Below are 26,698 nucleotides of genomic sequence, written 5' to 3'. Positions count from 1 at the left end.
TCAACATTCTGGCCTGTTGCACACAAGCATAAACCCACTGTATAACACCAACAATCATGTCCACTGGTTGGGGAATAAGATTTAACCCTGTTGCATAGGAAATTGCCTGTAGGGTTTTCCCTAAGCTTTCCAACTTTTGCTGCTGTCGATACAGTCTGTCACTACCCTCTGGCATCTCTGACCCCTGCCTTCTTGGGGCAGTCAGGGTGAGAGTGCCAGTAGCACACAAACCTACCAGAAATAGCAAATGCATAACAGTGGTGGCAGCAATCAGTCCTCCCAAAAGTCTTTTCGGGTGGCTGATCCCAGTCATCTCCTTCTGTGTGACTGTTGCCTTTCTAAGCTGGCGCAGCATGTACATGGTGTCTTTCTCAGTATGCCCTGTGGCATCTTGGGCACCAACATCCTGGAAATCTGGGGGGATCTGACGCAGCGGCTGATGCTGCTCCTCCGTTTCCAGGGCATCTGTTTTTTCGATTTGTTCATGCCTGTGCTCTAGGAACCCTGCAGGGGGCGGTGCAGCGGTGGAGCATGCCTGACCCTCGGCTGAGTGGTCATCTGGAGCACCTGAGTGATCTGGGATTGTTACCCTATTCTCACTGTTCAGGTCCACCCTGCACACCTCCTGATTGAGGAATCCCTCTATCGGCATGTTTACAATCGTTCGCTGGGCATGGGTGTAGGACACCAGCTCGCTCCCCCCTTCCCTCGCTAGGGGTTCAGGGAGCTGCCCCAGCAGTGCGATAGCTAGTTCACTGTCTTTGAACTCACTATCACTCACCAGGCCCATGTCAGTGCAGGCGGGGATTCTGACACCCCTCTTTGCGATGTCCTGCACTGGCAGGCGGGTGACTTTACCATCCAGCTCCAGTCTGGCTGAACCACTGTTGGTCAGACTCAGACTGACAGACTGAGCTGGTGGCTGTAAGAAAACCGGCTCGGCTTTCATTCCCTGTCCCTTCTGGGGGACTGGGTGTGTTGGCAACCCTGCCGTTGAGGCAGGAACAATCAGGTCAGTCTCACTCACTACCTGGTAGTTGTGAGAAATAATGTTACCTGACTGCAGGTTCCCTGGGTCAAAGCAGAGGGAATCGGCATCTGGGATCAAGTGTGTCCACAGCGCAGTAGTCTCAGCGTCGAGCTGGACCTCCTGTCTAACCTGTGAATGTTGCACCAGGGGCTCCTGGCGGTGGCCCTGTGACAGCTGCTCAAGCAGATCCTCACTAATAGAGGACCTCTCAGGGCTAAGGGTGAGGGCTACATCACCAACCTGCTCTCCTGCCATCTGGATCCCTTCCACCACTGCAGGGTGGTGGTCCTGACCCCTCTTGGGTGCCAGGGTGTACAGGGAAAGCTCCTTTTCATCGCCAGGTGGGGAGATCTGCTCCTCTTTAGGGATGTAAAAGGGGTGTGCTTTACCTGGTGGATCAGCCGGCTGCTCGGAGCAGCGCTCCTGTGGCAGGGAGGCTGTTGGGACCTCAGCCGGGACACGACTTCCCTGTATATCTGGGGAACAAGGAAATATTTTTATTTCTTGTCCAGAGGGAACAGAAGGAATCTCCGCATAGGCTTCTGTGTTTGGTGGGCACTGTGTGAGCACAGTCTGCCTCTTGGCCCCCCTTTCCTTCTGTACAGAAGGCTTAGGAGCCTTGACCTGTTTCCACACCTTGCCTTTCTGGTGATCCACCAAAGGTTCCTCTCTGAGTCGCATGCCCTTTTCTTTTTCTACCCGTTTGAGCTTGCCGTGTGACTTCAAACACCTTTCAACCTCAGTGTCAATCAGTGTCTCACTGGGTAAGACATCTCCTATGGCAGCCTTGAGGTAAAAGCTTCTTGCTTTTCCTCTGCGTTTTACTGCCTGCTCTGTGACTTCAGGGGTGGAGTCAGCACTTACTTGGGAGTGGCTGACCTTATCCAGGCAGGACCCCTTCCGCTCAATCAGATAGACTGAGGGAGGGAGAGGGGGCGGGTCTCCGCCTCCTCCAGTGGAGAGTATCAGCTCATTCACGCTTCCGGCAGCCTTGGGGAGCGGTTGTCCCTGTCCTAATAAAGCTTGTTCAAGCCTGGCCAGGCGGGCGGCTACTGAATCCTTTTGTTCAGCCTTTTCTAGCCCTTTCCCTCCCCCGGTGTTCTCATGGCACTTAGGACGCTGGGTGCGGTCCTGTGTGAGTGCTTTGGAACGGGGCTTAGCCAGCTCAGGAGCCTGTGCTCCTTCGAGCAGGGGGGAATTAACCCTGCTGGCTCTGACGGCGAACACAGTCGCTTTAACAGCTTTTTGCTCAGAGCGACTTTGGACATCATACTCCCAGGCCTTCTGCACGAATCTCTTAATATCAGTCATTTTCATGGTCTGTGCATCTGTATGCATTAAGATCATCTTTCTGACTGATGGGTGGAGATTCACAATGAATAAACCCTTGAAATGTGTGTTCTTTTTGCAACCCTCATCATTTCACCCTGCAAAATAAGTTCGCCTAAGTCTCTCCTAATATTCGCGAGGGGACTCTGCTCTCTCGTGCTTAATGTTAAGAGCGGCGGCTATCGCAGCAGTCGGGTCAATAAACGCACTGTATTCTTCGATAAGTGCTTGACAAAGCTGCTCAAAGTCATTACAGACTTCTTTCATCTGCCTAGCCATCCACTCATGTACAGCTCTGCTGGTAGTTTTCCTGACCAGAAACACTTTCTCCTGTTCTGTGGCGTTTGGCAGGTACTGCAGGTTATACCTGAGGTCCTGAATATAACTCTCGATATTATTCTCTGACACTGCGGGGTCAAATCTCTCTATGTCCTTCGTTAGCTCTCTCAGAGAATGGAGATTTATTCTCCTAGCTTCTCCGCTGACGGAGATATGGAAGAGATCGTGGTCAGACCTGTCGCTGCTAGAGAGAGTGCTTAATAGCGACTCGAATTCAGACCTTTTAGCAACCATCGTTAAACTTAAAGAGTATTACTTTTAAGTACGAAATCACAGTTTTACCACAGAAAACCACAAGATCAAGTATGCAATCAACCCGGTAGATCGCAAATGATCACAAAACAATCAAGCACTGCTTAAAGAGCAAGGGGAACTTTTTCTTTCGGCTTTCAGCACACTGTATTGTCGTGTATGAAACCCGCGGCGTTTTATATTGAATTATTCCGCTTGGTTGACTCATTTCAGTCTTGCCACGCCCGTGCCAGAGACGCCAAATAATGTAGATTAAGCCGGTTCATAGCCGTTTCAGGGACGCCAAATATGTAATCATAGTGGCTCTCTGAAGGCACCAGTTCTGTAGGGTTTGGGCATTTACTGAGACAATTATTAATTGTAGCAGTAAATCACAAAGTTGATTCTTTTGATGGCTTTAGAATCCAACCATGCGACATAACTCAAACAACGCGCACACACAGGTACTAATACACGAGGATACATTTATTAATACATAGAATATGCATATAAACCTAACAGATCTTATCGAGAGGGTTATCAGAATACAAAAGATATATATATTCAATCAGTTACAAAGAGTTACACATCAAGAGGACATACGTTCAGTATATCATTCATTAAGACCGTTTCGTAAAGTGGACTTGGTTACAACTTCTACATTAGATACTCAAACAAGTACATAACTCTTAGGAATTAAATTGATATCAACTGGTTTGTATAACAATTGAATTCTCGAGCTGTAATGCATTGAAGTTGAATACTCATCCAATCTCTGGGGATTCAGATCTCCTGCGGGCACAAAGAAACAGTTGCAGGCTGTTGCTGTCCAATCCGCGCTCTCTGGCTCCGTGCCAGGCTGTGCTGTGCGGCTTGCGACGGTGCGCTGCTGATGCTCACTGTTGGCTTTAACTAGCAAAGTTTGTGCACAGGAGAAAAGATGACTGTGGGTCCCAGCAAGTCAGGAAGAGGACCGGTTCGTTCCTGATGAAGAGCTAGTTCTGAATAGTGATTCAGCTGTCCACAGTTCCGACCTGTTCACGAGGCCTGCTGCTGGTTACTCTCTGGCAACCTCCACTCTAGACTCTTAGAACAAAGGAAAGTTCTGGCACTCAGACACACTGGCCGTTCCGTGGTTGTCCGGGCTGAGTCTCAGGATGGTCAGGAGGCGCGCTGCGAGGATGTCCTGCCCTTGGGAGCCTTCTGCTCCTGGGCCGTCCTGCCCTGGAATTCTCCTTTGAATTCCCTTTAGAACAGTCTCCAGAATCCCTTCTAGAATCTTGCTGAATCTTGTTGAATCTCTCAGGCTCTCTGTGTTGCCTGTTTTTACCTGGAGGAACTTCAGCTCATTGATTGGCTGAAAGTTCCATGGGCATCAGAGTCCCACGTGGGTTACTCGGCCCTACCGGTCCCTGATTGGTTGATCAAGGTGAGATATGAGTCACTTAGTCCTGACACTTAGTAATGCAGTCCAGATGTCCAACTCGCACTCCCTAGACAGATAGGCGCCAATGGGTGACCATTGATCATGATAGCCAGGCTTAGCTAAGTGCATCCCCCTTTGGGAGCTGTCCTTGGACCTTAAATCACCTTGCATGAATGGTTTCTCTGTGGCTGCACCACAGAGATGAACAGAGAAATGAGGCCTAATTTGGGAAAGCTCAGAAACACTTAATTCTGTCTTATTATTAAGTCTCGCCGCTACAGTGTCTTGCATTCGTCACAGAGAGTGTATGTGACGTCACGGGCAGCAACTAATACTACTACTAGTGTATTCATTTTAACATTAGTGAGAGTACAACTGGTAGTTTTAATGGTAGTGTTCATAACAAAGTGTAAGTATTAATAACAAAGCGCTTGTTTGTTAATCGCGTCTCCACTCGTCCTTTGTTCTGAAAAGAACCTGTAAATGCTACAATATTCTTTACTCAGCAGCTTATTAAAAACAGCTCCCGTGATGTTCAAACCGATTTTTTACACAGAACACTGACACAGCTTTGCGTTCTGAATCTCTTTTTCTCGTGCGTTTATTTAATGTGGCACAATGCACTGGGATAAGGGTCCAATAGCATTTAAACCACAGCCCAGGTTCGATCTGTCTCCCAGAATCACCAGGGCGCACACACACACACACCCGTGCCGTTGAAGTGCTCTGCTTCATTTCTAAGGGCAACTCAACATTCACTCCTACCCCGAGTGCAGAAAAGACAGCATCCACAGCAACAACAGCTCAGGTCTCTGCACAGGAGCTAAGCTGCCCTCATCTCCTCTGCTCTGCGGCTCCTGCGGAGTGGAGTCCTGCCTGGAGCCGTGTTTGCAGGCGGCGGCTCTCTGCGCCCTGTCTGGGCGTCGTGTCCAAGAGCTCCTGGGAGGAAGAGCGAGCCCTCCCACTCGGGGGCTTTTCCACGGTCTGTGTGAGGAGGGGCGGGTGTGTCCAGTAGCTTATCGAGGGGAAGCCTGGGGCGGCGGAGAGCTGTGATCGTGCAGACCTTGAGGTGTCACCTCTTTGTCTGCTTTCCCGCCCCCCCTCCGCCCAAGCTCTGCTCCAAAGTAGCCCGGCAACCCCTCACACCTGCACGTGTCACAACCTAAGGTGCGGTCATGAGACACCCATGGGGTGTCGTTCTGTTCTTGCTAATTGTTTCCTGCCCGTCGCAGGCAGGAGTCCATGCGAGGAAGATGCGCTGGACAGAGCTCAGAGGGCGCAGCTGGGTGGCTTTCCTTCTGAGTGACGTTCCTGCAACACTCTCCCGCTACTCTTGGTGCGCTCATGCCACAACACAGGAAGGCTGGAGCAGGTGGCTGTGGGCTTTGCGCACCGCCGAAATAGCTCAGTTGGGAGAGCGTTAGACTGAAGATCTAAAGGTCCCTGGTTCGATCCCGGGTTTCGGCATTTTGTTTCATCGCGCCCTTTGTTCCTCTCTCCAGCGCCCCCTGCCTAAAGTGACGCGTCCCTTTCTCAGCCCGAAACGCAAGCGAGACACCAGCAGCGATCCCTACAGGTTTCCGTAGTGTAGCGGCTATCACGTTCGCCTAACACGCGAAAGGTCCCCGGTTCGAGACCGGGTGGAAACAGCCTCGTTTTGCATGCTCCTGTACTTCACAGAGGTCTTGAGCGACCGGTCATTTGTTCCCAATGTATTTCCGGTGCCTTCGTGCACTCTTGTACCAAACGCACGTTCCTTCTGTACGCGGAGCCGATCATTTGCAATTGGGCTGTGCCGACAGACCAGGTCGAGCTCTGTCGGCTCAAAAGCAGCGCAGGACCTGCAAGAACAACAGAAAGATTAGCATCCAGCGGGGGCCTCTTAGTGAGCCCAAGAGCTCATCAAGAATCGGCTCCAGCAACAGGGCTGGGCGCATTGTTCCATTCTCCGCCCACTCTCGGTGTAAACAAGTCCCTCCTGGTCTCTGCTTGAAATGCACTTTCCTGCGTTTGCTTTGGTGTAACTGGCTTCCCCTGCATGGGCGAATGTGAAGAAGATCCTTAGTAAGTCATTGAAGAAAACCGAGAAGAGGTCGGAGTGGCCTCTGTCGTTCATCAACGATCCAGTCAGGCAGTACTCCTCTGTAAAGCGCCGTTCGTTCACGTCGATTGGCTTTTTTTTGCCTTCATTCGTGCGAGTAGTAAAAGCAGACGCCCCTATTCTGCCGTGACCCGGATTCGAACCGGGGTTGTTGCGGCCACAACGCAAAGTACTGACCACTATACGATCACAGCGAGTTACCGAGACACACGTGGCAGGGCGGAAAGGGCTGTGCTCTCTTCGTGTGACATAATTCGGAAAAGTCCTGACGTTGCATTTCAACTGAGCCCCAGTATACATCGACCCTTCGACACTCTGAGTGACAACTCTCTTGCGTGTTTTCTCATATTTATGTAGTTTGCTTGCATGATGCCGGGAACAGCATGGTTGTTCGCTGCCATATAGTCTAGCGGTTAGGGTTCCTGGTTTTCACCCAGGCGGTTCTACTCGGTTTTGCCTCCTGCTTTCCAAAAGATCAGCACCGTGTACGAAAGAGCCGCATTAAAACTACTCGAACGTGCAAAACGTGCGAGAAGAGGGGGCGCTTGTTTCCAACCGAAACTTCTCGCGTGTGAGACGAGCTGATCATCGCTGTGGGAGGGTTACTCTGGTAGACAGGGCTGACCTTCGGTAACTCGCTGTGATCGTATAGTGGTCAGTACTTTGCGTTGTGGCCGCAACAACCCCGGTTCGAATCCGGGTCACGGCAGAATAGGGGCGTCTGCTTTTACTACTCGCACGAATGAAGGCAAAAAAAAGCCAATCGACGTGAACGAACGGCGCTTTACAGAGGAGTACTGCCTGACTGGATCGTTGATGAACGACAGAGGCCACTCCGACCTCTTCTCGGTTTTCTTCAATGACTTACTAAGGATCTTCTTCACATTCGCCCATGCAGGGGAAGCCAGTTACACCAAAGCAAACGCAGGAAAGTGCATTTCAAGCAGAGACCAGGAGGGACTTGTTTACACCGAGAGTGGGTGGAGAATGGAACAATGCGCCCAGCCCTGTTGCTGGAGCCGATTCTTGATGAGCTCTTGGGCTCACTAAGAGGCCCCCGCTGGATGCTAATCTTTCTGTTGTTCTTGCAGGTCCTGCGCTGCTTTTGAGCCGACAGAGCTCGACCTGGTCTGTCGGCACAGCCCAATTGCAAATGATCGGCTCCGCGTACAGAAGGAACGTGCGTTTGGTACAAGAGTGCACGAAGGCACCGGAAATACATTGGGAACAAATGACCTGTCGCTCAAGACCTCTGTGAAGTACAGGAGCGTGCAAAACGAGGCTGTTTCCGCCCGGTCTCGAACCGGGGACCTTTCGCGTGTTAGGCGAACGTGATAGCCGCTACACTACGGAAACCTGTAGGGACTGCTGCTGGTGTCTCGCTTGCGTTTCGGGCTGAGAAAGGGACGCGTCACTTTAGGCAGGTGGCGCTGGAGAGAGGAACAAAGGGCGCGATGAAACAAAATGCCGAAACCCGGGATCGAACCAGGGACCTTTAGATCTTCAGTCTAACGCTCTCCCAACTGAGCTATTTCGGCAGTGCGCAAAGCCCACAGCCACCTGCTCCAGCCTTCCTGTGTTGTGGCATGAGCGCACCAAGAGTAGCGGGAGAGTGTTGCAGGAACGTCACTCAGAAGGAAAGCCACCCAGCTGCGCCCTCTGAGCTCTGTCCAGCGCATCTTCCTCGCATGGACTCCTGCCTGCGACGGGCAGGAAACAATTAGCAAGAACAGAACGACACCCCATGGGTGTCTCATGACCGCACCTTAGGTTGTGATACGTGCAGGTGTGAGGGGTTGCCGGGCTACTTTGGAGCAGAGCTTGGGCGGAGGGGGGGCGGGAAAGCAGACAAAGAGGTGACACCTCAAGGTCTGCACGATCACAGCTCTCCGCCGCCCCAGGCTTCCGCTCGATAAGCTACTGGACACACCCGCCCCTCCTCACACAGACCGTGGAAAAGCCCCCGAGTGGGAGGGCTCTCTCTTCCTCCCAGGAGCTCTTGGACACGACGCCCAGACAGGGCGCGGGGAGCCGCCGCCTGCAAACACGGCTCCAGGCAGGACTCCACTCCGCAGGAGCCGCAGAGCAGAGGAGATGAGGGCAGCTTAGCTCCTGTGCAGAGACCTGAGCTGTTGTTGCTGTGGATGCTGTCTTTTCTGCACTCGGGGTAGGAGTGAATGTTGAGTTGCACTTAGAAATGAAGCAGAGCACTTCAACGGCACGGGTGTGTGTGTGTGTGCGCCCTGGTGATTCTGGGAGACAGATCGAACCTGGGCTAAAAGAGAGGGGGCTTAGCCCTCTTCCATTTGCTAGTTCAAAGTTGTACAACCCCTTTGTATCTGCTAGGCGGCGCAGTCGTCGTGCACAAAGAACGCTTTGAAAAGCGTCAAAGGCAAGTCATTCCGAGTTGGTCGTTTGTGTTTTCCGTTCAGACGCGAAATGCTGACATGATCTCTCGGCTCCTCGGTTGTCATTTCTGCTCCGTAAAGGGATCACAGCACGCGTCGGCTTCCAGCATGCTGGGTCGGGACACGATGCCGGGGGTTGGAGAGAGCGATGTCTTCCTCGTTAGTATAGTGGCAAGTATCCCCGCCTGTCACGCGGGAGACCGGGGTTCGATTCCCCGACGGGGAGTAGCTTTTCTTTCACCTCCTTAGAGAAATGACTGCCTTTCACTTCTCTGTTTTCTTTCACAGCGTCGTGCACCTTTTCATTGCTCTCGCTTTCAGAGCCTCCGCACGGCAGTCGACTCGACATCAGGAAGCACATTGAAGTGAAAGCAGGAAGCGCTGCGACATGCACTGTGCAGATCCCGCCACACTAAGAGGTGAGTGGGTCTGTTCGATGCACAAAGAACGCTTTGAGAAGCGTCAAAGGCAAGTCATTCCGAGTTGGTCGTTTGTGTTTTCCGTTCAGACGCGAAATGCTGAAATGATCTCTCGGCTCCTCGGTTGTCATTTCTGCTCCGTAAAGGAATCACAGCACGCGTCGGCTTCCAGCACGGTGGGTCGGGACACGATGCCGGGGGTCGGAGAGAGCGATGTCTTCCTCGTTAGTATAGGACCTGTCACCTGTCCCCACCTGTCACGCGGGAGACTGGGGTGCATCAGGACGCGCCTTGAAGTGAAAGCAGGATGCGCTGTGACATGCACTGTGCAGATCCCGCCACACTAAGAGGTGGGTCCAGTGGGTCTGTTCGATCACAGCGCTAGGCGAATCCCCAATCTCCTTTTGTGCCTGGCGACAAAAGATGTCTGTTTCGGCCCGGGGACCTTTCGCGTGTGAGGCGAACGTGATAACCACTACACTACGGAAACGGTGGTAAGATGTGTCCAGCGGCCCAGTGCTGAGCTTCGCCAATGCGATTCAGCTGCTTCCAGTGCCTTTATTGGAGTGCGCTGATGGACCGTGCTCTCTCTCCAGAGACCAGCACGCCTGTCATGGACGGAGCAGGAAAGGCGGGGCCACATTCTACAGCCCTCTCCACGCAATCGACGAAATCGGGCTACTGAAGTGGAGAAAATCGCCTCTCCAGAAAGTGCAAATATCATCTTGGAGACTATAAATCCTATTGCCGAAGGTCAGCCCTGTCTACCAGAGTAACCCTCCCACAGCGATGATCAGCTCGTCTCACACGCGAGAAGTTTCGGTTGGAAACAAGCTCCCCCTCTTCTCGCACGTTTTGCACGTTCGAGTAGTTTTAATGCGGCTCTTTCGTACACGGTGCTGATCTTTTGGAAAGCAGGAGGCAAAACCGAGTCGAACCGCCTGGGTGAAAACCAGGAACCCTAACCGCTAGACTATATGGCAGCGAACAACCATGCTGTTCCCGGCATCATGCAAGCAAACTACATAACTATGAGAAAACACGCAAGAGAGTTGTCACTCAGAGTGTCGAAGGGTCGATGTATACTGGGGCTCAGTTGAAATGCAACGTCAGGACTTTTCCGAATTATGTCACACGAAGAGAGCACAGCCCTTTCCGCCCCGCCGCGTGTGTCTCGGTAACTCGCTGTGATCGTATAGTGGTCAGTACTTTGCGTTGTGGCCGCAACAACCCCGGTTCGAATCCGGGTCACGGCAGGATAGGGGCGTCTACTTTTACTACTCGCACGAATGAAGGCAAAAAAAAGCCAATCGATGTGAACGAACGGCGCTTTACAGAGGAGTACTGCCTGACTGGATCGTTCATGAACGACAGAGGCCACTCCGACCTCTTCTCGGTTTTCTTCAATGACTTACTAAGGATCTTCTTCACATTCGCCCATGCAGGGGAAGCCAGTTACACCAAAGCAAACGCAGGAAAGTGCATTTCAAGCAGAGACCAGGAGGGACTTGTTTACACCGAGAGTGGGCGGAGAATGGAACAATGCGCCCAGCCCTGTTGCTGGAGCCGATTCTTGATGAGCTCTTGGGCTCACTAAGAGGCCCCCACTGGATGCTAATCTTTCTGTTGTTCTTGCAGGTCCTGCGCTGCTTTTGAGCTGACAGAGCTCGTCCTGGTCTGTCGGCACAGCCCAATTGCAAACGATCGGCTCCGCGTACAGAAGGAACGTGCGTTTGGTACAAGAGTGCACGAAGGCACCGGAAATACATTGGGAACAAATGACCGGTCGCTCAAGACCTCTGTGAAGTACAGGAGCGTGCAAAACGAGGCTGTTTCCGCCCGGTCTCGAACCGGGGACCTTTCGCGTGTTAGGCAAACGTGATAGCCGCTACACTACGGAAACCTGCAGGGACCGCTGCTGGTGTCTCGCTTGCGTTTCGGGCTGAGAAAGGGACGCGTCACTTTAGGCAGGTGGCGCTGGAGAGAGGAACAAAGGGCGCGATGAAACAAAATGCCGAAACCCGGGATCGAACCAGGGACCTTTAGATCTTCAGTCTAACGCTCTCCCAACTGAGCTATTTCGGCGGTACGCAAAGCCCACAGCCACCTGCTCCAGCCTTCCTGTGTTGTGGCATGAGCGCACCAAGAGTAGCGGGAGAGTGTTGCAGGAACGTCACTCAGAAGGAAAGCCACCCAGCTGCGCCCTCTGAGCTCTGTCCAGCGCATCTTCCTCGCATGGACTCCTGCCTGCGACGGGCAGGAAACAATTAGCAAGAACAGAACGACACCCCATGGGTGTCTCATGACCGCACCTTAGGTTGTGACACGTGCAGGTGTGAGGGGTTGCCGGGCTACTTTGGAGCAGAGCTTGGGCGGAGGGGGGGTGGGAAAGCAGACAAAGAGGTGACACCTCAAGGTCTGCACGATCACAGCAAACTTAATTCTAATCACGACTAATTTCACTAAAAATAATGTAATATAAAACGGATGTTTTTAACTTTATTGTAGTGTTTTAGAAACGAATATGTCTTCAAAAATTGTTATTTTTCACTCCTAGGAATGAAAGCTGTTGTTATATGATGTTTATTTTCAAATTTTGAAAAAAGGATTCTAGCTTTCTCCCCTTGCAGGCATCGGACACAGAGAACCTCATGGTTTTCCTAAAAATCTTTTTTTTATGTTCCCTGGTGTTCCAAACTTAGTTTTAATCAATTTTAATTTGTTATTATGTTAAAAACAAGGTAATAACTTCTTAATTGGACTATAAATAATGTCATATTGTCTGCTATAAAACTGATGTTTTCAACTCTATAGTAGAGATTCAAGAATCAACTAATAGAGAATTGAAATATAAAAAGGGCATAAGAAGACAACAACGACCACAAGATAGAGATATTGTCCAAAGAGGCAAGAAGGGCAAAGCCGCAATAAGGTAAAATCCTTTTTTGAAAGAGATTGCTGTCAGAATGCACATCCGTATCCCAAACAGAATCTCTAGTAAAATATGATCATTTGTGAAACAGACAAATGAGTGTCTGCTACAATATGATTGCAACATATCTGCATTTGTTGGTTTTTAAGGAGTAAGAGTGCAGGGGGTTTAAACCTGCGATCCAGTGTGTTGAAGAATTTCACAACACTACCTCTAGCACATCTGGAAATAAATCCTCAGGCTGCTTACTGCCCTGGGCATATACCAGGAAATTACAGGAGCACATCTATATATCACTGCGTTGAAGCAGGAGACACACAGTCACTGCAAACACATCCTAAATACAGTGTTTCAGCACTTTTGACCTCATCCAGAACGTATCATTTCTTGAAAGGGATTGCTGTCCGAATGCACATCTGAATCCCAAACAGAATCTCTAGTAAAATACGATCATTTGTGAAACAGACAAATGACTGTCTCAGGGGCCCATTCCTCATTCTCAAGACACATGTATGCAGTACGTACACCATGCATTGAGCAATAGGGACTGAAGACACCACAGGTAAGGTTAGATGTCATGTTCTATGATCATTTCATTCAGCATTAGGGACTAAATATAGTAAACGTATGATGCTAAAATGTTATTTTCACATATATTAATAACTGATTGCTTATGCTTTATAAACAAATCTAATTAAAATAAAAGCTTATGTTTTGTATTTATCTTGTACCATAGAACATGATTTTCTTTGTATTTCAAGCCCACAAAGTGTCCAAATGTTCTATGATTATTTCTTTCAGCATTAGGGACTAAATTTACTAAACGTATGATGCTAAAATCCTGAAAAAAGGATGTGCTCCATCTCGTCAGTAGATTGGATTCCAAAACTGATTTGGGTCAATATACATTACCTTTGAAGATAAGGTACAGTCTACTGTAGGGAACCATCAACTTAGAAAGCATTGGCCTTCCCTGGGGGGCAGGTAGGTGCAAAAGATAAACCTTTATCCTATCTTTATCTTAAGATAAGTGGCCAAGCAGTATTTTTCCAAGTTTCACCAAGCTCATCATGTTGCCATAGTAGACAAAGTTCTATAAAATGTTAAATAACTTTTAAAAAAAGCATCTTGGTCTTTCAGTACTGTACAAGGTGAATTAAACTGTCCCTGGTAATGCAAAGTAATTAGAAGCATCCCAGAAACTTTATCTCTAGAAACATTAGCTGTTTTATATCATGTAATTTAGTGTGATGTTGTCAGAATTCAAGGACATTATCACACACAGAAATTGGTTCAGTTAAATCTAAAAAACACAGCTAAACATGGGTTTAAATGTAAAATAGAAGTCTTACCTATTGTCAAAAGATTTAATTCAAGAAGTGATGTAATAAATGATTGCTTATGCTTTATAAACAAATCTAATTAAAATAAAAGCTTATGTTTTGTATTTATCTTGTAGCATAGAACATGTTTATCTTTGTATTTCAAGCCCACAAAGTGTCCAAATGACGCACTACATGATATAAGGAAGATTATCACATGCATATCGGTATTATCTTTCTTATGAAAATGCATTCCTTTCATTACCGTTTACTTTTTAAAATGAACTCAAATTGTGTATAATGTAATAATTTAAGTAGAATAGATTCAGGTAGAAAATATAGAGTCATGATGTTTATGGCTAACATCATTTCACATGGGTGAATTTTAAGCTAAGAAATAAAAACATTTACAATGAAGATACCATTGCTTAATTTTAAATGCCTTTAAAAAATAAATACCTCCTGAGAATAATTTGCCACTACCAGATCCGTGGTAAGGTACTGTTTGAATTCAATCAGGAGAGGAGCATCCATCTATAGAGTCCAGCTTGGGCCGCTCTCTTCTGGAGAGCCTGCTGATACTTTTTAACTACTCGGGGCCTGTAAGGATATAAAACACCGGTTTAAACATTTTATACCTATAAGACAAATTAGACTTTTAGTAAAAAATAGATCTGAAAATTAAAAAGTCTTACTGCTGATAGAGTTCTTCAGATCTCACATCTTCCCCTTCCTTATCCGCTTCTGCTTCAGTTTCTAGAGCAGCCTCTGGCATCTCTTCCTCCTGGACAGTGGCCTCTTGCTCTGGGCCGCTGGAATGCAGGTAGATTCTTTTCAACATGCTTTTACATAATATGTTGTAACAATGATTTCAAAAAGAAACTACAGAAGCCTTACAGATTAATAATATCTCACCTTGCCAATGTGTCTTCAGGCTTCCCATGTACAAAAAGGCCCAAGGACTCTAGCAGTCTTACAACCGCTATCCTGTTTGCCTCACCAGACACGATCTCTATTCTGTTGTAATCCACAATGACCCGTTCTTCAGGTGATTTATCATGTCCTTCCTCGCCTGTTGAGAGGCCATCCTGATCTCTTCTGCCGTGGCGTGCTTCATACACGCCCTCTTCAAGTGAGCAGGAAGCTGATCAAAAGTATTCAGGCACATCTTGCACACCAGGGGAATCCTCGCGGGTTTCCTTTGAAAATAAATAATACCATCTGTGTATAGAAACAAGCTAAGACTGATTTCTTAAATTATCCTTAATTTTCTCTCTCATAGTTTGAGCATAATGATTTTATTGCATTTATATAAGAAATGCTCATTGCTCCAAAATAAATAATGGTTTCATAAAAAAGTGAACACTTACTTGGTCTCAGTCACAGACTTTCTAATAGGAGCCATTGTGGAGTTCAGCAACTGCAGGTCCTAGAAGTGGGGAAGGAATTTTAAAAGAGAAATTGACTTACAATACAGAAAGAATGGCTGAGGGATCACTAAAATATATATATATACAAATTCCAAAGACTGAGTCCATATAGAAACAACTACCTTTCATATTCAGTATAAGATGGAGAGATGAATTGGCCCTGAAAATCCACTGCAATGAGAAACTGCTCCTGCCATTGTGTAAGAACAAACATACATTCTCATCTATATTAATTTGCAGTTACACTATTGCAATTAATCTGTATCCATTCTGCATTCATATCTACTAGAAAGAGCTCTCAATTAATTAAATGCCCCATTGAACTGGCCCTGATTATACAATGCAAGGAGAAGTCTTCTAAGCCAATACTTGTAACCAGAAAGAGGCTGTATTTCAATTATACAATATATAAAACAATACCATTTAACACAAAGATATATTCCACACCTCAGCATGCACATGATGAGATTCTTGATATTAGATTAGTAAAAACAATATCAATGCACTGAGAGCTGCTTAAGAATAAAGATGCATCTGCCTGACTGCATATTAGTTTTAAAAGGTTATCAGCAAATGCATTTAAAAGTAAAAATGTCAAGTCTTACCTCTTGATCGTAGTGGTGATTCAATATCCAGGACCTTAGTCAAGTCTCAGAGTTACTGTACCTCCTGTCTCGATTGCAGGTGAAAAGTGAAAGGTATATTGCACTCAGCAGAAAGTTACCCCGAGCAAAGACTCCACCCCTCCCAGAAAACAGCACTTCCCTTTGGCAAAGCAGTGGGTGGATGAAGCCTTTGCTACCATTATCAAACACAGAAATCGTTATAATATAATTTTAAAAACATGGCTAAGCATGGCTTTAAAGTATATTCAACAGTGCAGGTGCATTCAAAGAAACAGAGTTTCCCAAGCCCTCGGAAAGATTGACCATTTCTAAAGATGTCTAGTTTCAAGCATTAACATCTGAAGTACCTGTCTTAGCTGGGGCAGGAAGTTTGCCAAGCCACCTGAAAGAATTACCATTAAGAGTGAGATTTTTTATCAGAACTGGAGGGAGCCAAAAGAAGGACATGATCTAAGGCTGCAAGAGAAGAGAATTAAGGTCCTGGGGGTGTATTTTGGAGAAGAGGTGGGAACAGTAAATTGGCAGAACAAATTGCCAATCTTAAACAAAAAACTGATGCAATGGAAGGACCGAGACCTCACCATGACAGGGAAGGTGCTGGTCATCAAAGCCGAGCTCTTGCCTGTCTTGAATTTTCTGGCTTCTACCTTCCCAATCCCACACCGTGTTGCGGCGGTGCCAAGGAGATTGATGTTTCAATTTCTATGGGGTGGGAAGCAGGAAAGACTCAGAAGGGAAATAATGTACAGGCCGCTACCCTGAGGGGGGAAGTCTGTCCCAGATATTCTTACGAAGCTGCTGTGCATTTTCCTGGCCTCTGTGCTGAGAGGCATTGCAACAGCACTTGCAGCACGTACCTGGACTTATTTTTCCAGGCTCTGGGTAGATAGGGAGGTGTTCAGAGTGTGGGGTGTCAGACCCAAGCTTGATGTCCCACTCTCTGACACATGCCCTGCAATTTATGGGACAGTTAAAAGTTTTCTAAGATCTCACCCAATTGGCCATATTCCCCTCCGAGATGTCAGCATCCAAAAACTGGAAGATTTCGTTGCAACCCAGAACAATGGGCAGACCCCTGTGGGCATTTTAACATCAGCCCAAACAAGGAAGGTGTGGAAACACACATCCTCTAAGTTTCTGTGCAACATTCACAGAGATTTAGCCTGGAGTGTCGTCCACCAGTGCTTACCGGTACGAACTTTCTTGTACCGTAGGGGCCTCACCCCCAGCCCTCGCTGCGTTAGGGTGGGCTGCGGCGAGGAGGAGACTGTGACCCATCTCCTGTGGTCCTGCTTTTTTGCTAAGGCCTTCTGGGCACAGTTTGAAGATTGGTTGCAAGCTCTCTCGCCCCAATTTACCCTGACCGCTGCTTTTGTCATATATGGCATCTCTCCTGTCAAACTTCCTCCTGACGTGTTCGACAGGATCTGGGCCGTGGTGAACAGTTTGAAAGACGCCCTGTGGAGAGTGAGGAACATGGGGCTGTTCAAAGGCATCGAGGTCCCAGTCAAGGCAGCAGGTAGCCTGGCCCTGTTCATCACCCGAGAGAACTATTACCTCAGAGATCTGTGGAGAGAAGGGAGGGAGGAAGCAGAAAATCTGTGGGAAATAGAGGTCATAGGACAGTATCTCAAGATGCTGCGAAAAACATTATCATGTTTAAGTAAAGAATGTAATTTGCACCAGAAAAAAAGAAATTGTCGCTATGTAACTGGTACCGTGTCAAAATGTAATGAGATGTGATCATATATACTGTTTTAAGTATGTATATTAATGTAAAGCTTTCTAATTTGTGATGTCCTGTATTTTTTGGTGAAAAGAAAATAAAGTTCTTAAAAAATCGGTTCACCCAGGGTGAGGCTCGGCCATTGCACTCCGGCTATGCTGACCCCTGCGAATTCCCCAAATGTGGGAATCTCGACTGCATAATTTCTGGTAGTGGGGGACTGCGTTCGCGCTCTCCCCTGATGTGCTTGGTCCAATATCAGATACAGAAGAGTTACGACACCACGATCTGCGATAGGATCCCAGTTCGAAAGGAGTCGATGCCACTGCTGGTTCCCAGTTTCTTTTAGTTAGAGGTCCGGAGAAGCATTTCAAGCTGGTTACACTACTCCTTCCAGACATTCATTCCCTTTTCAAAGTCAGTCGTTTTGCTGTAGTCTGCATTATTTAGGCTGATTATCGAGGTTAGCCTTTATTTGGTCATGGGGGCCTCAGTACTGTATGCTAATTCTCAAGACAGTTTCACCCGTTTTCTGATTGCTAGGTTCTGTACCAGTGCAGACAAGTCAAACAGTGAATGGTTGTACCTCTATTGTATCCGTGCTCAATGAATGAAATCAGTAATAAATGAATATATATATATAGTTATACGAAAAACAAGTGGTTTATCGACTCATCTTTGCAGATTTAGAGGCAGCTTCGATATTCGTTTTACAAACGGGTTTTTTTTTATAAGGGTCACACACATGCCATAGCAACAAAACATCTCTAGAGATGAAGCTATAGATCACCTTTCCATCCTCCAGGTTTTCCTCCCAAAGCCTACGGTACCAACGGCGACCCCTGCTGGCCGAGAGAGCAAAAGCTTGCAGCACCTGGTATTCCCAGGAAGTCTCCCATCCAAGTACTAACCAGGCCCAACCCTGCTTAGCTTCCGAGATCAAACAAGATCGGGCACATTCAGGGTGGTGTGGCCACAAGCGAAAGCCATGGCGCCTAACTCGCTACTTGAAGCTGTGTGTGGCTGGGGCTCTGTGCCCCCCGAGCGGGACTGAAGGATCGTTCGTGTGCAACTCTTTGGGAAGACTCTTTTGCGTACCTGGATGTTGGCGAATGTGCTCCCTTGTGTTGGCTTGTCCCGCACTGGAGGAGAACAAACAAACTGCACGGAGGAGCACAAGCCAAGTCTTCACAAGACAAAAACCTCCAGTGCACAGCACTCTGAAAACATTTCTGGGCTGTCGCGGGTTTATTTCAGCACATAAAGCGCACCAGTCCAACGCGTTCGCGCTTTGCCCCCGGTCTCTTGCCCGAGTACTAAATCTCACGGCGCCAGCCAGCAGCAAGGAGACAAGTACAATATCGCGGGACGGGGGCCTCGTCATTGATTGTTACATATGAGACGGGGATTAGGAGGAGACCCCGACTGATTGGTAAAGGGGAACACTAACACCAGAGAAACACCCCCGGAGTCTCTTTTTGAGAGACGCCCTGGGATTTCTTAATGGCCAAGGAGGGTCGGGACTTCGGTTTTATGCCTCCCCCGAAGGACGGCGCCTGTTTGTGCAGCAGAGTGTCGCCATCAGGATGCTGGGGCATAAGAAAGCTACACAGACCGCAGGGTGAGCGCTCCCTACTGGTCCCAGTCACACCTCTTGCAGGAGCAGCAGCAACCTGAGCTTTTCCGGGGGGAATCTCCCATCCGGGTGCCGGCTAGGCTCACACCTGCTGGGCTGCCGTGGGTGAGCCCAGTCGAGAGTCGCAGGGTGAGATCTAGTCACCGGGGAGAAACGATACAAGCGAAGGATTACTCGGCTCCCAGCACTTGAAAAGACCGACAAATGACTCGTTCCCGCCGGAGCTGAATGTACCTGCATGTGTCGTGTCGTCTTCTTCCCCCGCCCCGCTGTGTTTGCTTTATTGTCTTTGAAGCCGGCCCCCAGGACGAGACGGGCTGTTCCTGTGCCCCAATTAACACTTTACAGGTGCCATTCCCCGACATTGTGGCCATTGTCGGTGGTCACACGCGATAAGATAAGGTGGAGGAGAGCGGGGCATGCCCAGCGCCAGACATTCGAAGAGGGGGCTGTGCGAGGTGAGGTGAGGTGCGACATGCCGGAGCCCTGACGCTGCTAATGCGGAGCACTTGTTGAACTGGCATTGAAAGGACGTGTGCGCACGGAGCGAGCCTTCCTTGCGGCGGAGCGTGGAAACTTTCTCCCCGCGCTGCAGGAGTTGTGTGCGCTGCAGTGGTGCCGAGAGAACAGCACAGAAGGCAGCAGTCTCTGGAGAGCGGGTAAGAGACGGAGCCTTGTGGGCAGGCGAGCAGGCCCATTTTTTGGAAATTGCTTAAAAGGCTCCGGTGTTTGTTCGGTGTGTGGCAGGCACACGACGCAAGCTTGCGTAGCGATTTGTGGGTCTGGTGTTATGCAAATGAGGCCAAATTGCATCCCGGGACATGCTGCGAATGCGCATTGGCGACTGCAGATGTGTAGGAAACGGCGCGCTCGTTTTCTCGTTTTGCCCACCCTTTTGAGTGTTAGTGTGGCGTGTGAGTGTGCGAAAGAGTGGGCCCAGCAGGAGGCAGTGGCTTGCGGGGCGAGTAGCTGGCCTAGGCTGCGCGCTTTGTGCTGTGGCTGTGGGCCGCTTGCAGGGCCTTATATAACTTATACTTACCTGGCAGGGGAGATACCTTGATCATCCTGTAGGTGGAGTAGTTGGATTGTTTTCTTGTTTTGTGGAAGCAGTGTTTGTTTTGCAGTTTACGAAATGGCAACTTTTGGATCCCGCAAGAATGCTGTGCGTTTTGAGCTTTTGGATGACCTCTTCATGGATCGCATGCAGTTCAGCAGAAAAGTGTTGCAGAAGGAACTTGGCTTTGAACCTCGGCACTTGGATTTCATCTTCGCTCTCCCAGGTCAGAAAGCATTTGAGGTTGTTTTTGCTACCTATTCTCTGTTTGAACGATGTGTGGATGTGTTTGAGGCAAAAAGAGGGAAAGTTCCTGCCCTTGAGAAGATCAACTTGCAGCCTCTGACACAGAGAGAGAGGAAAACGGTGCATGTTGTTATGTTCTCGGATCTGGCAAAGACGGAGGACATTCACACCTGGCTTAACCAGTACTGCACTGTCCACCATGGAACTGAGGTTAGAGATGTTGACAGTATAAAAACAGGAGCAAGGAAATTCGAGGTTCGTTTGCTACCGGACAATGTAAATGGAGGCTTAAGGCACCTGCCCTCTACAATCCGGCTGGGCGCCTGCAATGGCTATGTTTTTTATGTGGGACAACCAAAGGTGTGTCAGCGCTGTGGTGCTGTGGGACACCTGGCATCGTCCTGCACTGTGAAATGCTGCATGACCTGTGGCAAACAGGGACATTTAGCCTCTGACTGTTCAATGCTGCCAAATTGCAATTTATGTGGCTTGGAAGGACACGTTTTTAAGAACTGCCCTCACGCCTACGCCAATAAACTCAAAATGAGAAAGGATGAGGCAGTGCTTGTTTCAGCCAAACCGGCCTGAAAATCCAAAGCAAATAACAAGTCAAACAAAGAACCCTTGTTGGACAAAGACTCTCAGCCTCCAGCCAGGATCAGTCCTGCTGTGGCTCCGGGGCCGGTGGAAGAGAAATCCACTACGCCCCCACAACTGCAGACTGCACCAGACAAGCACGAGGGTTTGAAAACCCCCGAGAACAGCGAGGACCCCTCCCCCACTCCTGCTCCTCAGAACGAGGGCCAGTGTGGGGCCTCCCGGTGGAGCGGGTCCAGCCAGTCCATCAAGGAGGATCTGCAGCAGCTGGTGGGTGAGGGGGAAGAGGAGACTGGTGCATCGGCTGCACCCCTTTCCCCTCAGTGCTCCCAGGAGCTGGACTTGAGGAAAAGGAAAAATGACTCTGTTTTCTCCCCGAGCGAGGAGGAAGGAGAGCATGGCGATGGGGACAGCTGGAACCCCTCCACCCCTCCCTCTACCCCCTTCCTTGAAATGGACTCCGTGAACGCTATTACTGCTGCCACCCTGATGAAGGCTCATTCAGAGGATGGCTGGCAGGAAATTGGTAAGAAGAAAAAGAAAAAGAAGTAAATCAAGAGAGGTATAAAAGCTTTGAAGATAGGTGGGATAAAGGGCCTTCTGATTGGTCAGGGGACAATAACAACAGAACCTCTGGCGTGGCCATTCTTTTCAAAGGATGGGCATTCAAATTGAAAAGTATTCAGAGGGTCATAGATGGCAGGTTGCTGTGTGTGGATGTGGAATGGGGGACCGTTAACCTGCGTCTAATCAATGTGTATTGTCCTACTGACGTTGGAGGAAGGGTGGAGCTACTCAAAGCACTCTCTCCCCTATTGTTATGTAGCACAGACGTGATAGTGGGAGGGGATTTTAATTGTATCTTAGAGCACACAGATAGGCAGTCTAGCTCTCCGATAAAATTGGATTCCAGCTCACTGGCCCTGCAAAACTTAGTTCAAGACTTTAAACTCTCAGACACATATAGATGTATATATCCCACAATAGCAGGATATACATGGTCAGGGAGGAATAGCAGCTCCAGAATTGACTATTGCTTTGTCTCAGAGAGAGTGAAAGTTGTTGGGGTCACTCTTCAGCCTGTCTTCTTCTCAGATCATCAGGCTTTAGGGTGTAGAGTGGAACTCCAGGGCGGGACTGTCTTTGGCCCAGGCCTCTGGAAACTCAACACAAAGCTGCTAGAGAATGAGGGGGTAGTATCCCGCTACAAGGAGAAACTATCACAGTGGCTGTCCTTGCAGTGTCTGTACGAGTCAGTAGGAGAGTGGTGGGAGGAGGTGAAGGTGAGGACAAAGGCCTTTTTCATGGCTGAGGGAAGGAAGGCTGCTGCCAGACGGAGAAGAGTGCTAGCCAGGAAACAGAGGAAGCTGCAGCGTCTCTACACGAGACAGTGGCTTCAATGTGCTCGAGGATATCACCCTTTTAAAAAAGGATGTCCGGAGCATAGCGGAAGAAAGTAGTCGAGGAGTGCTGTTAAGAAGCAGAGTGCAGTTCTTGGAAGAAAATGAGAAGTGTACTTGCTTCTTTTTCAGGAAAGTGGTAGGCTCCAATTCTGTCATGGAAAGTGTAGTTGATGAGGAGGGAAGAGAGAGAACAGAGCCGAGTGCTATCCTCTCCTGCATCGAGGCCTTCTTGTCACGGACGTCCAAGGGGACTAACCGTGGGGAGCAGGAGGGCGGAAAAAGACCCATATGCTTAGCGGCGATACGGGAAAAAGGCCCGGGCTCATTAGTGCAAAGAGTTCAGGAATGCCGTATAGAAACCTGTGCCCTCAGGGAGCGGACGTGGGGCGCCCTGGTGCTAGGCGGGTCTCAGGACATCCGAACGTCAGTGCTGAGCGAGGACAGAGTGCAAGACCCTGAAATATTTAGCCAAGGGAAAGAGAGGGACAGGAAGGACAGCAGACCAGAAACTAGGGATAGGACATAGAAGGACCGCCCTCTGGCTGCAGAGGGCGTGACACTTCTACTCAAGACTGTACAGCTCTACAGAGGTAAAGGATGAAGAAATTCATTTTTTTACCTCAAAGCTAGAAAACGTTTTGAGTGAAGAAGATAGGGAAGTACTTGAAGGGGATTTGACAGTAGAAGAGCTGAGAGGCTATGGAGAGCTTACAGAAGGGGAAAACGCCGGGTGCTGACAGGCTCCCTAAAGGGGCGTCTGCTTTTACTACTTGCACGAATGAAGGCAAAAAAAAAGCCAATCGATGTGAACGAACGGCGCTTTACAGAGGAGTACTGCCTGACTGGATCGTTGATGAACGACAGAGGCCACTCCGACCTCTTCTCGGTTTTCTTCAATGACTTAATAAGGATCTTCTTCACATTCGCCCATGCAGGGGAAGCCAGTTACACCAAAGCAAACGCAGGAAAGTGCATTTGAAGCAGAGACCAGGAGGGACTTGTTTACACCGACAGTGGGCGGAGAATGGAACAATGCGCCCAGCCCTGTTGCTGGAGCCGATTCTTGAGGAGCTCTTGGGCTCACTAAGAGGCCCCCGCTGGATGCTAATCTTTCTGTTGTTCTTGCAGGTCCTGCGCTGCTTTTGAGCCGACAGAGCTCGTCCTGGTCTGTCGGCACAGCCCAATTGCAAATGATCGGCTCCGCGTACAGAAGGAACGTGCGTTTGGTACAAGAGTGCACGAAGGCACCGTAAATACATTGGGAACAAATGACCGGTTGCTCAAGACCTCTGTGAAGTACAGGAGCGTGCAACACGAGGCTGTTTCCGCCCGGTCTCGAACCGGGGACCTCTCACGTGTTAGGCGAACGTGATAGCCGCTACACTACGGAAACCTGCAGGGACTGCTGCTGGTGTCTCGCTTGCGTTTCGGGCTGAGAAAGGGACGCGTCACTTTAGGAAGGGGGCGCTGGAGAGAGGAACAAAGGGCGCGATGAAACAAAATGCCGAAACCCGGGATCTTTAGATCTTCAGTCTAACGCTCTCCCAACTGAACTATTTCGGCGGTGCAAAGAGCACACAGCCACCTGCTCCAGCCTTCCTGTGTTGTGGCATGAGCGCACCAAGAGTAGCGGGAGAGTTTTGCAGGAATGTCACTCAGAAGGAAAGCCACCCAGCTGCGCCCTCTGAGCTCTGTCCAGCGCATCTTCCTCGCATGGACTCCTGCCTGCGACGGGCAGGAAACAATTAGCAAGAACAGAACGACACCCCATGGGTGTCTCATGACCGCACCTTAGGTTGTGACACGTGCAGGTGTGAGGGGTTGCCGGGCTACTTTGGAGCAGAGCTTGGGCGGAGGGGGGGCGGGAAAGCAGACAAAGAGGTGACACCTCAAGGTCTGCACGATCACAGCTCTCCGCCGCCCCAGGCTTCCGCTCGATAAGCTACTGGACACACCCGCCCCTCCTCACACAGACCGTGGAAAAGCCCCCGAGTGGGAGGGCTCTCTCTTCCTCCCAGGAGCTCTTGGACACGACGCACAGACAGGGCGCGGGGAGCCGCCGCCTGCAAACACGGCTCCAGGCAGGACTCCGCTCCGCAGGAGCCGCAAAGCAGAGGAGATGGGGGCAGCTTAGCTCCTGTGCAGAGACCTGAGCTGTTGTTGCTGCGGACGCTGTCTTTTCTGCACTCGGGGTAGGAGTGAATGTTGAGATGCCCTTAGAAATGAAGCAGAGCACTTCAACGGCACGGGTGTGTGTGCGTGCGCCCTGGTGATTCTGGGAGACAGATCGAACCTGGGCTAAAAGAGAGGGGGCTTAGCCCTCTTCCATTTGCTAGTTCAAAGTTGTACAACCCATTTGTATCTGCTAGGCGGCGCAGTCGTCGTGCACAAAGAACGCTTTGAAAAGCGTCTAAGGCAAGTCATTCCTAGTTGGTCGTTTGTGTTTTCCGTTCAGACGCGAAATGCTGAAATGATCTCTCGGCTCCTCGGTTGTCTTTTCTGCTCCGTAAAGGAATCACAGCACGCGTCGGCTTCCAGCATGCTGGGTCGTGACACGATGCCGGGGGTTGGAAAGAGCGATGTCTTCCTCGTTAGTATAGTGGTAAGTATCCCCGCCTGTCACGCGGGAGACCGGGGTTCGATTCCCCGACGGGGAGTAGCTTTTCTTTCACCTCCTTAGAGAAATGACTGCCTTTCACTTCTCTGTTTTCTTTCACAGCGTCGTGCACCTTTTCATTGCTCTCGCTTTCAGAGCCTCCGCACGGCACACGACTCGACATCAGGAAGCACATTGAAGTGAAAGGAGGAAGCGCTGCGACATGCACTGTGCAGATCCCGCCACACTAAGAGGTGAGTGGGTCTGTTCGATGCACAAAGAACGCTTTGAGAAGCGTCAAAGGCAAGTCATTCCGAGTTGGTCGTTTATGTTTTCCGTTCAGACGCGAAATGCTGAAATGATCTCTCGGCTCCTCGGTTGTCATTTCTGCTCCGTAAAGGAATCACAGCACGCGTCGGCTTCCAGCACGGTGGGTCGGGACACGATGCCGGGGGTCGGAGAGAGCGATGTCTTCCTCGTTAGTATAGGACCTTTCACCTGTCCCCACCTGTCACGCGGGAGACTGGGGTACATCAGGACGCGCATTGAAGTGAAAGCAGGATGCGCTGTGACATGCACTGTGCAGATCCCGCCACACTAAGAGGTGAGTGGGTCTGTTCGATTACAACGCTAGGCGAACCCCCAATCCCCTTTTGTGCCTGGCGACAAAAGATGTCTGTTTCCGCCCGGTTTCGAACCGGGGACCTTTCACGTGTGAGGCGAACGTGATAACCACTACACTACGGAAACGGTGGTAAGACGTGCCCAGCGGCCCAGCGCTGAGCTTCACCAATGCGATTCAGCTGCTTCCAGTGCCTTTATTGGAGTGCGCTGATGGACCGTGCTCTCTCTCCAGAGACCAGCACGCCTGTCATGGACGGAGCAGGAAAGGCGGCGCCACATTCTACAGCCCTCTCCACGCAATCGACGAAATCGGGCTACTGAAGTGGAGAAAATCGCCTCTCCAGAAAGTGCAAATATCATCTTGGAGACTATAAATCCTATTGCCGAAGGTCAGCCCTGTCTACCAGAGTAACCCTCCCACAGCGATGATCAGCTCGTCTCACACGCGAGAAGTTTCGGTTGGAAACAAGCTCCCCCTCTTCTCGCACGTTTTGCACGTTCGAGTAGTTTTAATGCGGCTCTTTCGTACACGGTGCTGATCTTTTGGAAAGCAGGAGGCAAAACCGAGTCGAACCGCCTGGGTGAAAACCAGGAACCCTAACCGCTAGACTATATGGCAGCGAACAACCATGCTGTTCCCGGCATCATGCAAGCAAACTTCATAAATATGAGAAAACACGCAAGAGAGTTGTCAGGACTTTTCCGAATTATGTCACACGAAGAGAGCACAGCCCTTTCCGCCCTGCCGCGTGTGTCTCGGTAACTCGCTGTGATAGTATAGTGGTCAGTACTTTGCGTTGTGGCCGCAACAACCCTGGTTCGAATCCGGGTCACGGCAGAATAGGGGCGTCTGCTTTTACTACTCGCACGAATGAAGGCAAAAAAAAGCCAATCGATGTGAACGAACGGCGCTTTACAGAGGAGTACTGCCTGACTGGATCGTTGATGAACGACAGAGGCCACTCCGACCTCTTCTCGGTTTTCTTCAATGACTTACTAAGGATCTTCTTCACATTCGCCCATGCAGGGGAAGCCAGTTACACCAAAGCAAACGCAGGAAAGTGCATTTCAAGCAGAGACCAGGAGGGACTTGTTTACACCGAGAGTGGGCGGAGAATGGAACAATGCGCCCAGCCCTGTTGCTGGAGCCGATTCTTGATGAGCTCTTGGGCTCACTAAGAGGCCCCCGCTGGATGCTAATCTTTCTGTTGTTCTTGCAGGTC

At 49.6% G+C, this 26,698-nt stretch overlaps 16 non-coding genes across 16 annotated transcripts; 8 read left to right on the top strand and 8 right to left on the bottom strand.

Annotated features, from left to right (window-relative positions):
- The first annotated feature begins 5,749 nt into the window (after positions 1–5,749).
- On the top strand, positions 5,750–5,822 carry trnaf-gaa (transfer RNA phenylalanine (anticodon GAA)). The gene has a single exon. It is a non-coding gene; the product is annotated as a tRNA-Phe (tRNA).
- A 109-nt stretch (positions 5,823–5,931) lies between these two features.
- On the top strand, positions 5,932–6,004 carry trnav-aac (transfer RNA valine (anticodon AAC)). The gene has a single exon. It is a non-coding gene; the product is annotated as a tRNA-Val (tRNA).
- Positions 6,005–6,578: 574 nt separating this feature from the next.
- trnah-gug (transfer RNA histidin (anticodon GUG)) lies at positions 6,579–6,650 on the bottom strand. Its single transcript has one exon. It is a non-coding gene; the product is annotated as a tRNA-His (tRNA).
- Positions 6,651–7,093: 443 nt separating this feature from the next.
- trnah-gug (transfer RNA histidin (anticodon GUG)) lies at positions 7,094–7,165 on the top strand. Its single transcript has one exon. It is a non-coding gene; the product is annotated as a tRNA-His (tRNA).
- Positions 7,166–7,739: 574 nt separating this feature from the next.
- trnav-aac (transfer RNA valine (anticodon AAC)) lies at positions 7,740–7,812 on the bottom strand. Its single transcript has one exon. It is a non-coding gene; the product is annotated as a tRNA-Val (tRNA).
- Positions 7,813–7,921: 109 nt separating this feature from the next.
- trnaf-gaa (transfer RNA phenylalanine (anticodon GAA)) lies at positions 7,922–7,994 on the bottom strand. Its single transcript has one exon. It is a non-coding gene; the product is annotated as a tRNA-Phe (tRNA).
- Positions 7,995–9,018: 1,024 nt separating this feature from the next.
- On the top strand, positions 9,019–9,090 carry trnad-guc (transfer RNA aspartic acid (anticodon GUC)). Its single transcript has one exon. It is a non-coding gene; the product is annotated as a tRNA-Asp (tRNA).
- Positions 9,091–10,467: 1,377 nt separating this feature from the next.
- On the top strand, positions 10,468–10,539 carry trnah-gug (transfer RNA histidin (anticodon GUG)). The gene has a single exon. It is a non-coding gene; the product is annotated as a tRNA-His (tRNA).
- Positions 10,540–11,113: 574 nt separating this feature from the next.
- Positions 11,114–11,186, bottom strand: trnav-aac (transfer RNA valine (anticodon AAC)). The gene has a single exon. It is a non-coding gene; the product is annotated as a tRNA-Val (tRNA).
- A 109-nt stretch (positions 11,187–11,295) lies between these two features.
- On the bottom strand, positions 11,296–11,368 carry trnaf-gaa (transfer RNA phenylalanine (anticodon GAA)). The gene has a single exon. It is a non-coding gene; the product is annotated as a tRNA-Phe (tRNA).
- Positions 11,369–17,395: 6,027 nt separating this feature from the next.
- Positions 17,396–17,560, top strand: LOC138243630 (U1 spliceosomal RNA). The gene has a single exon (XR_011192285.1). It is a non-coding gene; the product is annotated as a U1 spliceosomal RNA (small nuclear RNA).
- Positions 17,561–18,181: 621 nt separating this feature from the next.
- On the bottom strand, positions 18,182–18,300 carry LOC138219129 (5S ribosomal RNA). The gene has a single exon (XR_011181575.1). It is a non-coding gene; the product is annotated as a 5S ribosomal RNA (ribosomal RNA).
- Positions 18,301–23,575: 5,275 nt separating this feature from the next.
- trnav-aac (transfer RNA valine (anticodon AAC)) lies at positions 23,576–23,648 on the bottom strand. Its single transcript has one exon. It is a non-coding gene; the product is annotated as a tRNA-Val (tRNA).
- Positions 23,649–24,840: 1,192 nt separating this feature from the next.
- On the top strand, positions 24,841–24,912 carry trnad-guc (transfer RNA aspartic acid (anticodon GUC)). The gene has a single exon. It is a non-coding gene; the product is annotated as a tRNA-Asp (tRNA).
- Positions 24,913–25,528: 616 nt separating this feature from the next.
- trnav-cac (transfer RNA valine (anticodon CAC)) lies at positions 25,529–25,601 on the bottom strand. The gene has a single exon. It is a non-coding gene; the product is annotated as a tRNA-Val (tRNA).
- A 640-nt stretch (positions 25,602–26,241) lies between these two features.
- Positions 26,242–26,313, top strand: trnah-gug (transfer RNA histidin (anticodon GUG)). Its single transcript has one exon. It is a non-coding gene; the product is annotated as a tRNA-His (tRNA).
- Positions 26,314–26,698: the final 385 nt, after the last annotated feature.

The sequence above is a fragment of the Lepisosteus oculatus genome, chromosome 14 (genome assembly GCF_040954835.1).
Source record: "Lepisosteus oculatus isolate fLepOcu1 chromosome 14, fLepOcu1.hap2, whole genome shotgun sequence".
In the NCBI taxonomy this organism is placed as follows: Eukaryota; Metazoa; Chordata; class Actinopteri; order Semionotiformes; family Lepisosteidae; genus Lepisosteus; species Lepisosteus oculatus.
Note: the sequence above shows the minus strand (reverse complement) of the source record. Positions and strands in the feature narration are given on the sequence as shown.